Here is a 16,696-nt window from a genome sequence, read left to right as displayed (position 1 = left end):
TATATTTAAACAACGAAGTAAGGAAGAAAATCATAGACCACTTAGAAGAGCCAACCCCGCAAAGTTTACGGAAGACATTGAAAAAATTAAAGCTAGGGAAATATTACAAAGCTATTCCCTATCTTTTGTCTGAAATTACCGGTAAGTCCATTCCTCATGTCCCAGATATGCAGAGGGCCGAGTGGATGTTCTGTCGGTTGGATAAGGATATTCCTTATTACCCTGACGTAATCTACGAAATATTTCACGAAATAGACCCCAACCACCCCCTATTAGGATGGATTCCGAGAAGATGAAATGTGCAGCCGAAATCCCCCAACGCTTTTTTCAAAGCAGATGTCTACTGAGCGAGTTTTCTTTGTAGCTCCTCTTTTGCCTCCTGGTAGATCTTTTTGCGAGATTCCTCGGAAAGATCTTTTACGATGGTTTTTTTATTACCCGACTTTAACTCCCCGTATTTCTTTTCCTCCGCGAGGATCAAAGAGAACTCCACGTCGTCAATTTTACGGTCCCGCAGAGCCTGAGACACCAAGTCGGCGATGGTGTTAGCCTTTGCTCTTGCTAGGGCTATATGAGTGTCGTGCTTGGATATCTTACCGGACAATTGCTTTATAATGCCTGTCGTAACGGCGGAAACGATGCCACAGGCGGCTCCAACGCTAGCCAAAGGAACGCCGACGACTATTCCAGGTCCGGTTAGGGAAGTAGCAACGCCGGTGCCTGTTAGCGCCACGGACATAGACCCCGAAGTTATCGCTATTTTATGTAGCATGCTTCGGGCTCTGGCATACTTTTTCCTGACCTCCTCATAATGTTTTGTTTGCCTCTCTAAGTAAGTCAGTATTAGGTTTGCTTTATTAAGCCTGAAGTTCTCCGCGTTTAGTTCGTTAGGTTCCTCCTTAGGTAAATCGGGATAAAGTGGAGGTGCTGATGGTATAACATCCATTATATACTAATGTACGACGCTTTTGGGAATGACATAGAGGAGCAGCCACATCATGCTAACTGGAGAGCATTTAGGAAGATGTTCCCACATGCAGACCCTAGTAAGTTTGAGAGAAGACCTGATGGTATTTATTACCAAGGTTCCCGAATGTACAGCAATGAGGATTTAAAGCCAAAGCCGGTACCCAAGCCTACGCCAGTGCATAAGGAAGCTCCAGCTAATTTCCCGGAGGATTTATTGCTTACCGCGGAAGATTACCCATTTTACGACGCCCAAGGTGGTGTAAATGACTTTGATAAGCTGGTAACGCACCTGAAGATTTCAGTGGGCAAGCAATCGTTTGACGTAGTAGTAAGGAATATCTTTAAAGAGACGATGTTCAAGCATACGTCGGGTAAAGAGGCCAGGAAATGGTTAGCAGGACCTAACATGCGGTATTGGCCACAGCAGTTAAACTTTGCTATTTGGGCTGCTACCAAAGGTTGCGGCGTTGCCGCGGATATGTTTCATATTCCAATTATGCGGTTTCATGTTGCCTTTACGGTAAGGAGGTTGTTGCATGAGCTTAACGTGCCCATGCCGGGGGATGAGGCATTTAATCCAATGGATAACCACTATGACTCCGCTGCTCTGGAAAGGTTAATGAATGAGTTCAAACCACAGCAAAGAGACTTTCGTTATAAGGAGGGAAAGACGCATGGATTGGGTATTGTTTATGTTTGGTCGGTTACCGGCGAGCGGCCGGCAGACATGGATCACCAAGCATACCCAAGTAATGAGTTAGAGTTTGCTGACATAGGTGGTGATAAGGGTAATAACACGTTAATTACTAGGATTCAAATGATCTTTCCTAGCACTTGGGATCCGTTTGTATTAATGAAAGGAAAGGGTCTAAGAAACCTAGCTCGAATTAACCGCAGCATAGAAGCATTCGTTTACTGCACCCTGGGAGCGCAGGTAAATACCCGCAGCCCCATTGTTGGGTCCCAAGGCGCTTCACAGGAAACGCAACAAGAATTCCTAACCCTGTTTGAGTCCGCAATAATAGAAAATGATATATCTAAATCGGTGCAGAGATATCAACTTGCAGTGCAGCAGTCTAAAGTGCGACTGGATTACGCTTTGTCGCCTGGTTGTTGGTTGATGCCAAGTAATTTGGTTATCAACGCCAATTCCGTCGTGGGTTACAACAATAAGCTGCAGCGAGCTACCAAGGACATGAAGTTTGGGGTGAACGACGTGAACTCTGACACTCTTAGAAGCATCCCCCATTTCGTGGAGAAGCCTAAGAAGGAGCACGTAGAAAAGCCCGCACCAAAGAACGTAAAGAAGAAGGTCCTGCCTACGATACCCGAGGAATATGACCATAACTTACTAAAAGCCGGCTTAGCAGCTGCAAGCATTGGTCTGAGCTATTATATATGGCGATGAACAACCCCTACGTAGCTGGAGTAGATTGTGTTTATACGACTTACACAGGCGAGAAAAAATACACCCAGGCATCTTGGGTTGATGTCGCGGGCATGTCCGTGAATTTGAATTACTCAGGAAAGAAGTTGATAATATGCAGTATTTGCATTGGCACGAGCAGCCATGCTAACGTGGGCTTTAGGTTCCTGGATGACAATGGCGTACTGCAGCCCATGCGCGCGAAGACGAACAACAGAGAGCCTACGCATTTCTCCGTAGAGCCCAACCCAGCCAGCGCCGAAAATCTATCGGTTTGGACTTTCCACATGGTCGCCGATTGCCATGGGAAAGTAAAGCTGCAAATGCGCGTAGATGACACCGGGAGCGTTTGCATAAATAGCATAGAAAATCAAAGAGATACAGCCTATAACCACGCAACCATCAGCCCCCTTACGGCGTTAAGTCTCTAGAAGCAAACTATGTTTGCTGGAATATATGAACCCACACGTAAAGGAAACTGGGTTTTACTATTATTTAGAGGAGAAGGAATACTCGGGCAATAACTGGTACGACACCAACCTGTGGGCGAACGTTGGGGGGGGGGGGGGGGGCTAGGGCTGATTATATGTACTATTAGTATTAATGGGTGGTATAGCTGCAACGTTGGGTTTAGGATTGTTGATGAAAATGACTGCCCATTATTACCTTACAGGAAAAAGACGAATAGTAGGGCCCCAACTCATTTCAAGTTTGAGCCCACGCCCGCGAGCGCGGAAAACCTAACGTCGGTAACTTTTCATGTGGTGGCCAATTGCCAATACGCGAAGCTTCAAGTACGCCCTAGTGATACCGGCGGCGGGCAGGATAGCATTGTTGGGATTAATGCTGTCGATCGTTCCGGCCCGGAGAATACGGCCTGGAACCATAAGACCATTAGCATCATGAGCGTGCTGCCGCTAGTTCCGCATTACCAAGGCGGCGCGAATACTATCTTTACTTACCGCGCGTCGAGAACACCTCGGGCGCCCAACGACGATAAGCCCCCAGTAACGTACCCAGATAAGGTTGGAGAACTACCCCGATAAATATATATGAATCCACATACGAAACAGGACTGGTTTCTCCATTACCTAGGGGAGGAAATATATGCCGCCAAGAAATGGCACGAAACTGGGCTGTGGGTAAGGGTTGGGGGTTTGGGGGTAGTCGTGTGTACCATTAGCATTACGACGGGGTACTCGTGTAATGCCGGCTTTAGGATCGTTGACGAGACCGACACTCCGTTATTACCCTACAGAAAAAAGATAAATAATAGGATTCCGGCTCATTTTACGTCGGAACCCCCTCCCGTAAGCACGGAAGACATAACGCCGGTGACTTTTCACATGATAGTCAATTGCGAATATGCAAAGCTTCAATTTTATCCCAGTGAAGGCAGCATTCGAATGAATGTTGCTCCGGTTACTACTCCTCCTCCCGACGCAGCCTGGAATCATAAGCCCATCAGCACTATGACCGTAATACCCTTGATACCAAATTATCAAGGCGGTGCGAATACTATCTTTACTTATCCCCAGTCGAGAACGCCCGACGACGATAAGCCCCCAGCAACACACGAGGACAAAACTATTCCCTCATCTTCTTCAGGAATACCACGCCGATAGCTACTACTAACAACCAAATGTTATTCCCCACGAACTTCAACAGTTCGCCGCCGGTCTTTAGTACCAAACCTAAGGTGCTGCCAAGCAAGCCCGGAATGCTTGCTGCCATTTTTTTACCCAGCGCCGTTAACCCTGCCGCAAGTCCCGTAGTTACCTTAGCCAGCCCCGCGCCCATTTCCTTACCCACCTTGGCTAGGTCGCCGCCTATTTTTTTACCCAGCGCCTTTGCCTTCGCACCTACGGCGCTGATTGCATCCATGATAGCAACTACCGCGCCGGCAATACCGCCCGCAAATGCCAACGGCACGCCAATCTTCAATAGCACTTTTAGTACTTTCTTTACTTTTTGCTTAGTAGTGGCGGCCCCCCGCTCCCGCTCTGCGGTAGCAAGCCTCGTCCTTGCTCCCTCAAGTCGTTCCAGGGTTTCCTCCAATTCCCTTTGCGCAGCTGCCCGCTCTTCTTCAGGGCGCGCTTGCTCAGCTATTATTTCCCGCTGCGCGTTGGCGTGGTGCTCTAAGTCTTCGACGGCGCCAGTCAATTGTCGAATTTGCTCGTCTTTGTGGGCGACTTCATCCAACAACTGCATTCTGTGTTGCTCAACTCTAAGCAGGGTGTTGGAGGACTCCATAAGTTCCTCATCCCTTTCGTCCAAGCCTCTTATGGCGTCCTGAAGGGCTTGAAACGTTCCCCTTCGGTCTGCCTTAGCTTCATCGAGCCTTTCCATGAGGGCCGCATATCTTCCATTCATTACATCTCTTTCCTCTTTTACGGTTCGTAATTCCCTTGCTAATTCTTGTGGGTCTCCCCCGCGTTCATACGTTAAGTCCTTAATCCTATCTACGAGCCTCGTTATTTCGGCGTCTTTTTTCCTCCTAAGGGAGGCTACTTCCGCTATCTTTCCCTGCTCCAGGTCGGATATTTCCTCGTTTCGACTTTCCAACTCCGCAGTTAGGTTTTTGATTTCTTCCCTTGCGCTTTGAAGTTGCATGACTTTTTGGTCTTCTGTCTTTCCACCTGCTTCAGGCGGCAGCTTTGCAAGGACGCTAAAGAATCTTTGCCTACCAATGTTTATCCGCTCCTCAGATATTTGCTCCTGTATTGCTAAGTTAGGGCTTCCAATGGCCCGCCTTAACGTCTTAGGAATCTTGGGGTCGGGAAAGAAGTTTCCCATCTCGTCTCTAATTAAGTAAATCTTAGAGCCGCTTTTTGGAAGCCTGCCAAGGATAATTTCTTTACCATATTCCTCGTCTTCATCAAACACCATTATTGCTTTCTTAGGATTCCAATCGGGTAGTAGTCCTTTTAGCCTATCGAAGTCGTCTGGCTCTTTTTTGTCCATGGATTCGTCCATTTGTTCTTGGACTCTTTGAAGCCATTGGGCGTCGGGGGCTTCAGGAACTAGGTCATCCATTTGTAGATATTCCGGAATAGGCTTGTATGGATTCTTGGACTTATACTTTTCCCTTAAGGAGCGCATAGCATCGCGGAATCTACTACCATACCTGCTGACTAACTTACTAAAGAGGCTTTGTTTGTCTACGTTGTCATCAGGAAGTAAAGCATCGTATTCGTCGTCGTTAATGTCAACTTGACCTTCTTCGGTAAGGGGATCAAAATCCGTTCCTTCTACTTCCATTATATATGATAAGCTCAAAGTTAAACCCCAACGTATTACCTAAGCAGGTTGGCGGACTAAAGGCAGAACGCACCTTTCACCGGGTTACATTCACACCTTCTAGCGCAAAGCCAGGGGAAACCCTGTACGTAGGCGTACCCCGCCTAACGGATAACCTAGTCCTAGTACCCGGTACCTTGGCTTTAAGGTTCGACCTAGCGGTACAGTCAAGCCCCACAGATGAAAGGATTATCGTTAACAACGTGGGCCGCAACATTGTTTCTAAGATGCGCGTAAAGTTCGCCGGGGAATCCTTGCTGGACTTAAATAGGTACGATCTGTATACCACGTACAAAGACTTATGGTTGACAGCCTTTAACCGCGCGCAAAGGATAGAACAAGGAATTGGTAGTGTTATCCTGCGTAAGGTTCGCACACCTACGAAAACGCAACCTACTGACGGCAGTGGGGAAACCGCAGTAGCAGACGCAAAGCGAATAAAGACCGCCTATGGTAGCAAGTATGTCATACCACTGGACTTTGAAGTAATCACGAATCACGGCGCGTATTACCCAAGACAGTTATCCGAGCTACAGTTTGAAGTAACTTTAGCAGATGCTAATAACATCATTGGTGGGCTAACCACTGCACTTACCACAACAACCCCATACTCTATTACCAACTTAGAGCTGCAGTACGAGACCGTGTACAGCGAAGAGCTGGCCCGTAGCGCCGGTATGGAAGTGCCGGAAAGGCATTCCTTTACGACCACGTAGTGATGTATAAGACATTTAGCTTCTTGGATAAGACGGATGAGGTTATCAACCAAAGCATTAACCTCCCCCGAAGAAGTCTCACGGGGTTGATGTTGGTGTTTGCCAAACCCTACGAGGCCGGCAAGCGCGACTCCGAAGCCTTTCACAACCCTAACATTACTAACGTCGGCGTGAATATTAACGGGGTTCCAAACAAGGTTTACTCCCAGGGAATAAAACCTGAAGACGTCTACAGGGAGACAAAGCGCAAGTTTGGCGACCAGGTAAGTCCTGAGGAATTCTTTAATGATAAGTACGCGCTGTGGATCGACATGCGCACAACGAACGACGAAGACCTACATGGTCAGGGTTTACGTCTAGTAAATACGCAGGATGGCATAACATTGGAGATCAAGCGCACCAAGAATGCCTCCGCGGGCGACGGCGATAAGATAAACTGCTACGTTTTCGTAGTTTCGGACGCGCAACTGAGCGTGGAAATGAATCAGCTAAAGAGCGTTGCCTATTAAAATATTCCTTACGTATATGATGCTTCGCGTATTTGAAAACAACGACACCAAACTGCAATGCATAGTGCAAGGCGAAACTTTGTACTTCAAAGCGAAGGAGGTGGCTGCTGCGTTAGATTACGAGAACACGGCTAAGGCTATTAGCGACCACGTATCTGAGAAAAACAAGAAAAGGCTGGGCGAGATGAACATAACGAATCGTTATGTTACTATGCACCCACGTTCCTTATTCATATCGGAGCCTGGTCTGTATCAACTAATATTTAGCTCCAAGCTACCTAAAGCCGTAGAATTACAGGATTGGGTATTCGAGGAAGTCCTACCCGCGCTGCGTAAGACGGGTAAATATGCAATAGACAAGCGCTTCGACGGTCCAAACAAGTTGGTATTTAAGATCGAAAATGAATTCGACCTGCATAAAAAGGTAGTGGACTACATCCGCAGGTTTTACCCCCAAATGCTCGTAACCCCTGGTCTAGGTGAACTGCAGGATTCGGATGGAAAGCGCATAAAGTGCTGGCAAAAAGGATATCAACGCGGTCAGCCCGACTTGTTAATTCTTAATGCACACGTGCGATACCGTGGATTCTGCGTAGAGCTGAAGGCCCCTAAAGGCAACGGGGTATTATCCGAGGATCAGCGACTACTCTTACAGAGGTACAAAGAAAACGGCTATAAGGTAATAATTGGCAACGACTACGATGTCATTTGCAGGGAGATCACGGAGTATGCACAAGGAATTCGCCTGCCATGTAGGTGGTGCTGTAAGCGCTTTAAAAGCGCGCAGACTCTGGGAACGCATTTAAGGATATTCCATAGGTATAATGGATAAGGACAAATTCAACGAGTTAAAGTTCATACAAACGCACTGGCGCGATTTAACCGTGGGGGAAATCTACGAGATAAAGAATTACGTAGTTTTTGAAGACTTGGACCGCCTGCGTTTGGTCTTAAAGAATAAAAAAAGAACATACACCCTTTGGGCGCCTGATAGGATAAGGTACGCCATTGAAGGGCAGGATGTTACCCACGTTATGAGTCATGGTAAAAAGGATGGCAGGTGGGTATTCGACGTGGTTAAGTATGAGCCTGAGAGTCCTCTGCATAATTGAACTTCATACCTCAGTTCACTAGTACGTCTGCTAAAGTCCGCTGCGCTTTAGGATCCGCGGGGCACCAATGACCAACGAAGGATCCTTCGGGGAATACCTTGCCGCAATGAAGGCAGGTGTAGTTTTTACGCGGTGCAGGAGTGGGTGTCGCAATGCAATCAGCTGGTAGTTCGCATGTAATACAGTCCATATATTGAAAGGGCGATTATGAATCCTCCAAAGAATGCGGCTGCGTAGGCTAGCATATACTGCAAGGCCCTTTAAAAGGGGTCCTTATTATTCTTGTTGTTTTGTTGAGGTATTGTTGATCCCTAACAAACAACAAGAAAAATAAGATCAGGATTTGAAACTCTTTGCACAAACCCTGCTTTACTATCAAAGGCCCCTTACTACTTTCGAGCTTTCCTTACTGCCTCATTACTGGCATGCCAAGCATCAAAGCGATCTAAGTACTCTTTAAAGCCGCCTTGGCCCTCATACAAACACTGCCAAATATGTTGTTCACTTCTTTGACAGCCGCAGCGATCGCAGTTGGCCTCCCAATATTCCCTGTTCTCCCACCTTACACCTTCGACGCGGTCAAACTCCGCAAAGCGCTCATCAATTTCCTTCTTGCGGCGCGTTAACTCCTTTGTGGTGTTGCCCGGACAACATCGGGCGGCAACGTCGCCGTGTTTTAAACATGCTACGCCAACCAAGTCGTACCCGAGGCATCTATGTCGGTGCCAGGCGTCGGTAACGTCCTCGTCGCAGCGCACGCATACGTTCTTTAAACAAACCCTTTTATTACGATGGTACTCCAAAGCCTGCGCGCTGCTAAACTGCTTATCGCAGTCTTCGCAAACGGTAACGTTGTTTACTTTCTTACTGCATACACGTCTTTCGTCTTTCTTTCGACGTGATATTGCAACCGCTGACGGCTGCTAAAACCCCTTTTACATTGCTCGCACTCCATTATATCTATGTGTTATTTAAGCCTCATAAGGGATACCGAATGAAGTCCTGCACGCTTTCTTTTGCCCAGCCCGCCATCGTCAAAAGGGCGCCAAACCTTTCCGCGCGCTTCAGGCCGCACATTTCATCGTACAACTCCTGCACGCGCTCTTTCAAGCGGTCTATCTCCTCCCTTTGCATTTCTAAGGTGTCTCTTTTATCTTTTGCGTCGGCGACAATTCTTTGCACTGCTTCCACTGGCTCCATATATATCAGGGAACAAGTTCCCTTCGAAAGAAGGGATATAATGAACCCAGATCACATGCCCTGTAACGCTCTGATAGTAGGACCCACCGGCTGCGGAAAGACCCAGTTCGTGGTAGAGCAGCTATTAGGACCCTTTAGATACCGTTTCGACTACATAGTGCTGCTTTGCCCTACCTACGTGAATAACCGCACCTGGACGGGTATAGGAGTGAAAAATGACGACTTCTTTGGGGATATCTTAGACCCTAACGAGTTATCTGGACATCTTAAGTTTTGGCACAGACAATTCCCCAAGAATACACAGACACTCCTCATATTGGATGACATCGCCTGCGGGGACGACGTAAAAAGACGCACCTCCGAATTAGTGAAGCTCGCCTTCAGCGGCAGGCACGACAATATCAGCGTTTGGTTGCTCTCCCAGCAGCTTACCAGCGTCTCTAAGCCCTTCAGGGAAAACATAGGTTCACTTGTCGTATTTTATACTCCGAGCAAGTCAGACCTGGAAACCATCTTAAGCGACTACGGCGGTGAGATATCCAAGGAACAGTTACACGAATACATGCGGCATCTAAAAACGCACCAACATTCCAAGATGATCTTCTCTTTGAGGTTTCCGTATTCCATAAAGATATATGGATATTGAGCAGCTCTTAGATGAAGTCCCCACACAGTTAGACGAAAGTAACCTCAAGGAACAACTCAACATCCTTGTGTCTTCTGGGAAGTGTAAAGAAATGATAGGCAAGGAACTTACCCATGAGCAAGTTAATAAGTTGTCAGAAGAGGAGGTTAAGAAGTTCCATAAGAGGTACGAGGCCGCCCTTGCAAGTAAGAGCACGGACGCCGTAGCAGACTCCGCTATCCGACTTGCGACTAAATTACTTGGACTTGCGCTGCCCATAGACGACGTGGAGCAACTGCGGAAGGACATTAGCGAGGACTATGTCATCGCCCAAGAACTTAAGATAACCTGTGGGTGGCTGTCCTTGAAGTGCGGTAAGTTAATGGCAGTCGCCTCTGCGGCCTTGCACGTAGCTCAGCATGTCGACTTGAAGGAGGTACTGGTGTCTTGGAAGGACTTCAAGAAGGACAGAGAAGTCGAGAGGGTCTTCCAGGCGGCACTTGCTGAGGTACCTGATCACTTAGTCAAGTCGTCCTCAGGAATTACCCAGGTCGCCTCAAGTACTTAGTCAAGTCGTCCTTAAGTACTTGTTCAGGTCCTATTAAGTTACTTATCAAGTCCTTCAAGTCCTTAGATATAAATGAGTGAACCAGAGTCGAAGGTAGAGCAGCCCCAAGAGGAGCAGAAGATTACCAAGGCTAAATCTCCAGGCAGAGTCGCTGCCGGAAAGAAGCTCGCGGAGATGAATAGGAAGAACAAAGCCAAAAAAGAAGAAAAGGTGGAGGAAAAAGAAGAGGAATCCTTTATTAATCCGGGCTACGTCATCGGCGCGTTAGGAGTTGCTATAGCAGCAGGCAGCCTCTACTTACAATGGCGGGCTACGAAGCCAAAAGCAGAACCCGTGCATGTGCCGCCAACATATCACGCACCCGTGCAGGAGCCCCGAAGCAAAATACCCGTGATGGAGTAATAACCTTCTCGCTTTGTAATATAATGTCAACCGCGTTATTGAAAACTGTTGAAGAAGCAGCTATTATTACTTCCATCGTTGCGGGTATTGGTTGGGTAGGTAAGAAAGTGCTCAAAGAAGACTTTACTGAAGACCCAAGCAAGAGCTTCGCTAATTTTGCTAAGATGACCGCTGCCGTAGGCGGGGCTATCATGGTAAAGGATTACCTACGGAAGGAAAAGTACCTGCCTAACATATAAATGGCTAGTTTAGTCGCAGGTGGAGTTATTGCAGCTTTAGCATTCACTGGAGCTAATTATGGTGGTCAGTATTTGGATAGATTAGTCAGAGGCGATAAAAGCGGAGATTTAGCTGCCGAAAGGAAGAGGCACGACTTAGCACTGGAGAAATATCAGCGAGACGTGGCGGCTTGGAATGAAAAAAGACAAGCTTACAGGGATTGGTTGGACAAGAACTACCAAGACAAGATGCAGGCAGACAAGAACTTTGAAAATACAGACTACGCTTTTAAGCTCTATGCGCAAGCACACCCCGACTTTAGAATGAGAAAGCCCCAGTTTAAGAATTACTACCAGCCTTCTAAGAAACAAAAAGACAATGAGTTGGTCTTCGTAGGAGTCGCAGGGCTGGCAGGAGGCGTAGCTTTGGCGTATTTAGTCTAAGCTGCGCTTAGCCTCTAGTGGCGCCTTTGGCGCCTAGAATATAATGATCGTCTTTTTGGAAAGCGACAAGAATGACTTTACCACTTATCTGAATCCCCCCATCAAAGCCCATAAGGTTCGGCTGGTTAGTTGCTCTTTGTACAATTCTTGGTATAATTTAATCAATGGTATGGTCACCGTGCATAAGGCGCCTAACAAATATCAAGGCGTAATGCTACCCGATGGACATTACACACCAATCACCCTTGCTAAGGAATTAGCAAAACACGGTTATACTCTCACCACAGGGTTGCCGCACGAAATGACCTTCAAACATAATCTTCCTAACAATTTCTCGGTAACCCTAGGAAAAGCTGATGCATTAGGATCTTTACTGGGCGTTTCAGGCAAGGAAATTACCAACACGGCCATACCCGTGAAATGGAAAGTCGCATCCTCTTACGAAGTCTATTGCGACTTGGTCCATAGCTACAACAACGGGAAAAAGTCTTCTCTTATGTCCAAGTTTCTACCCAAAGGTAATCCATTTGACCTAGTAGAATACACTCCCATTTCTTTGAGCTATGACTTGTCTAATTTGGTAGAAAGCATAAACATCACCATTAAAGTGGACGGAAAGACGGTGGATTTCAATGGACGTAAGATCAATCTTGTCTTATCCTTCGCTTGAATCAAGCGAAGCGCGATTCTATTCATATAATGGGTCGAACTGAGGACAAACTCAAAAGGATTTACTATGGACCTGTAGGCTATTGGAGAGGAGCGTCAGCTATTAAGAAACTCGCAACCGCGGCCCGGGTATCAGAAGAAACGGCTAAGAACTGGTTAAGAAAACAAACCCTCTGGCAGGTTTATCTTCCCATGCCTAAGTACATTCCCAGGCCCAGCTTTACCGTAAATGCCCCCAATGAAGTTCATCAGGCGGACTTGCTTTTCTTACCGCACGACAAGGTGAGAAGAAAGACCTATAGGTACGCTTTGACCGTAGTCGATATCGCAAGCAGATACAAGGACGCCGAACCCATAACCAGCAAGGATTCTGGGGAAGTCGCAGAAGCCCTAGGTAGGATTTATAAGAGCGTCTTGAAATGGCCTAAGCTGCTGCAAGTGGATGCGGGGACGGAGTTCATGGGCGTGGTTACTAAGACCCTTAAAGACCACAGCACTAAGATTAGGAGAGACGAAGCAGAGTACCACAGGGGTCAGAGCATCGTCGAAAGATTCAATAAGACCCTGGCCGAGCGTCTCTTTGGGTACCAGTATTAGAAAGAGCTGGAAGATCCCTCCAAACGCAACAGGGAATGGACTCAGAGGCTCCCCCAGGTCATCGCGGCTTTGAACAACGAGGCGGCCAGGGCTACGGGAATGAAACCCAAGGATGCCATAAAAAAGAAACTCGTGGAACACAAGTCCTACGTCAGAAGTTCGAGGGCGGTCGGACTGAAGGAAAAAAAGCTCCCCCGCGACATAGTGGTCAGATACCTCTATCAGCCGGGGGAACTCGAAGGTGGCAGTAAGAGAGCCACGGATCCTAACTGGTCTTTGGAAACGTATGAGATTTCGAAGTCCGTCACTAAGGAAGGGCAACCCGTGTTGTATTACCTAGATGGCCCAAGTCGCGGATTCGTCAAGGAAGAGCTGCTCATAGTCCCCAAAGACTCAGAGTAGTGCTGCTCCACGCGCCCGATTACACTCTAGGCATGTCAGTCTTACGTTGCCTCTGCAATGCCCGCGTTTGTTATTTATGCGATCCACGGAGAACTGTTGATCGTCATTCGGGTCAAACCTCCATAGTAGTGGTATGTTACACTTGGCACACCGCGCCCCTTTCTTATAGACGTCGTCCACGCATAGGTCGAACGTCATATTTTTTTCTTCGTCGTGGCGCTTGTAGCGAAGGAGTTTCTTGGCAATGTTTTCTTTGGCTACGTCTTCTGGGGTGCGGTCGTAGCGCAGTTGCGGACCCCAGGCTCTTTTTAGTTGCTTGGCATACTCCACACGACTTACGGCGGTGTAGATAAGGTTGCTCCAACACAGCCGCTGGTCTATGATCCACAGCGTTTCTCTTATGGTAAGCCCTTGCGCGCTGTGGACTGTCATGCAATAGCCCAAGCGCCAGTCTGGATGGGAGGTTATTTTTTCCACCTTTTCTATGGGCACCCAGGCTTTATCATGCGTTACCGCATTTTGCAGTTGGATGTCGGTACCGGGTACGCAGACGTCTCTTTTTTGCATGCGGGTGTCGTGGGGTTTGTAGCAAACAGGTACGGGATGCGTAGGGAAGCGCTCTCGGTGTATATTTAGCAAATCCTTTTGTATGCGAGATTGTGCTGCGCGTTTGCTGCTCAGCACCAGATCCTTTGGATGCCACGTGTAAAGGAAGTCCTCGTATTTCTTCGCTCGTATGCGTTTGCGCAGTGTCTTGCATTGGTCGGCGTCACTAAGGCCCCTTAATTCCGCTTTCAGGTTTCTTACTTGATCCTTACTACGGTAGTCGGTGTTGATTTCTTCAGAGTAGTCTACGAAGCCCTTTAGACATTCGTGGGGCATTTCTCCGGCTATAGGAGGTGGTTGACATGGATCCCCGGCAAATATCACTTGACATTTCCCGCGAAGGAACTCTACGAACTCCTGCAGGATTTCCAAAGGTACGGTGCAAATCTCATCCCAAAGTATCACCGGAGGTATGTCATGGATGGCCTCTGGTACCCATTTTTGTCCATTCCAACGGAAGAAGCTGTGGTAAGTTTGAGCGTCGTAACCCATTTCGCAGAGTTCTCTTTCCAAACGATGCGTTGGCGTTAACACCTTCACGCGGGGAAAGAGTTCCAAAACACGCGTCGTCTTACCACTGCCGCCGGTGCCGTAGAGGTAAGAGAAGCGTTGGTAGGAAATAGGGTCGGCAACGGAAGGCAAAGGCTCCTCAGTAGGCGTTACGGCGCCTTTAGTATGCTCGCCGTGATACTCCACACGTGCTCTCCAGGCTTTTATCTCCTCATCTTTAACGCGCCATTGTCCACTTTCTGCGAGTTCGTTGTCGGTGTAGACTTTTCTCATCTTTTCCAACACGTGCGGCTTCACGTATAAGGAATCCGTGGCCACACGCGGCACGTCTTCTTTGTCGAACCGCAGCAGCATTGCAAGAAGGTTTACATGCGCATATGCGAGCATGCTGGCACGCAGATGGTAATACTGCGGTCTGTGGTCCTGGTAGTAGCATAACGCATTCCATTCGTGTAGTTTATCGTCGACCATGTAATCCCATTTCTCTACAGATACCATCGTTCCTTTGTCATGCGCGCGTTTGACGAGGAAGCTTAGTTCGCCGTCGTCTGTTATCAAGCGACGCTGCATGTGTTTTTCGCCTTCTTTAGCGCCCTGTGTGAACTTTCCTATGACCACCCGCGCTGTGGGGTTGTGCTCCGGTAACCATTTGGTAAAGGCGCTGTGGCAGAGTATGGCTTCATGCGCCGTGTATTTTAAAAGCTTACGCTCTTCGAAGAACTTCAGTAGAGGCACGGGCAACCATTCTTTCTCCTGCAGATGCTTTCCATTCGGATGTAAGCCTTTTGCGAGCTTCCAGCTGGTTAACCTGACAAATCCCGTTGCTGGTGCGTCGTAGTGACCATCCAACGCAACGCGGAAGAACTGCGAGTCTGGATGTCCGTAACGGTCGTAATATTCCTTACAATCTCCTAGACCTTTGAAGCTTGCGGGGTAACAATGTTTCATGTCCAGCGACACGTATTCGTCTTCGTCGTACTCCATGTTCCACAGTCCTCCGTGGCCGTGTTCTACGCACGCTTTGGCTATGTCTTTGAACTCCTCCGGCGTGGGTTTCCAGCCGTTTCTCTTCTTCGCGGCTAAGAAGTCCAAGCTACGGCAGCTAAGCACTTCGTCGGAGAAGTCTTCTCCTAAAGTCTCGCACGCGCTTTGAATGCGCAGCTGTTCCACTTCAGGACGATACAAAGTACCATCTTGGGTCATAAATTGACTTCCCTCCGCATCCATTAACCAAATAGAATTCTCGTGCATTAGTTCTGCAAGCGGCGACTCCTTGTAAACGCGCGTTTCTTTCTTCTTTGGGAACCTTAACTCCCTCCACGCATGTGCGTTATGCTGGTAAATTACGATAGGCGCACCCCGGCCCCCATACTTGTGCGTCGCGGAGTAAATGAAGCCGTCGGTGATGTCTTTCACGTGTATACGCCTCTCTAAGGCAGTTTCTAACTTCTTGATGTTGTCTATCGTTGCTCCGGCCCTGCGGGTGACATGCTCCCATTTCCTGATGGCTTCTCTTCTCTTCAAAGTTAACTTACCACCGCGGGAGGAATCCTCAAAGAACTCCCTCACCAACTTACCCACGCAGTTGCCAGGATGCCGCATTGGCTTGAGCTTCTTAACGTCCGGCTTTTTGATCTCATAAGCAGCGTAGATAACTACGGTAACCGGGTAAGCAACCTCGTAGAACAGCATGTCGATGCCCACCAGTGCTCCAGGACGCGTGTCCTTGTTTAAAACGAACAGGTCCTTCCTACCCGACGCCCGTATCGGATTACGCCCCTTTTCTATTATCCACTCGCCGTCTAAATACTTTATAAACGTCAACTCCAAACGGTAGTCGCCTTCGGGCATCAAGTCGATTATCCTTTCTGCTCTTTCCTCGTCCATAGTTTCATCTGTATTTCCCTCCATAAATGTCGTGAAGGCAAAGTCGGCGTCCAAGTTGTCCAACGCGCGGTTCCTAAGCTTTTGTTCTGAATGCTCTTAATCGTGTCCATCTATATCTAAGGAATATCTTTTCCTCCGTTTGCGGTACACAGCAGTAGGGGACACATTACGCAACAAATACCAAAATACCTACCTACGGGTAATTCCCGCGGGGGACGCATGCCACTTAGGTCGGGTAATCCCGGGCGTTCCCGGTACCCCCTTCGCGAGTCCCCCTTACTGCTGCTCCATTCCCCATTCCCGGTCATTCCCCATTCCTGGTCATTCCCCATTCCCGGTCATTCCTCATTCCCGGTCATTCCCCATTCCCGGTCATTCCCCATTCCCGGTCATTCCCCATTCCCGGTCATTCCTTATTCCCGGTCATTCCCCATTCCCCATTCCCCATTCCCCATTCCCCATTCCCCATTCCCCATTCTCCATTCCCTGTTTTAGTAACATCCCAGCGAAACTCGGTCTATGGAGCAACTTTTGCT

The sequence above is a fragment of the Actinia tenebrosa genome, unplaced genomic scaffold, assembly GCF_029948245.1.
Source record: "Actinia tenebrosa isolate PJP-AT-01 unplaced genomic scaffold, QUT_ActTen_1.0 PGA_scaffold10__47_contigs__length_13832649, whole genome shotgun sequence".
NCBI classification, from domain to species: domain Eukaryota; kingdom Metazoa; phylum Cnidaria; class Anthozoa; order Actiniaria; family Actiniidae; genus Actinia; species Actinia tenebrosa.
Note: the sequence above shows the minus strand (reverse complement) of the source record.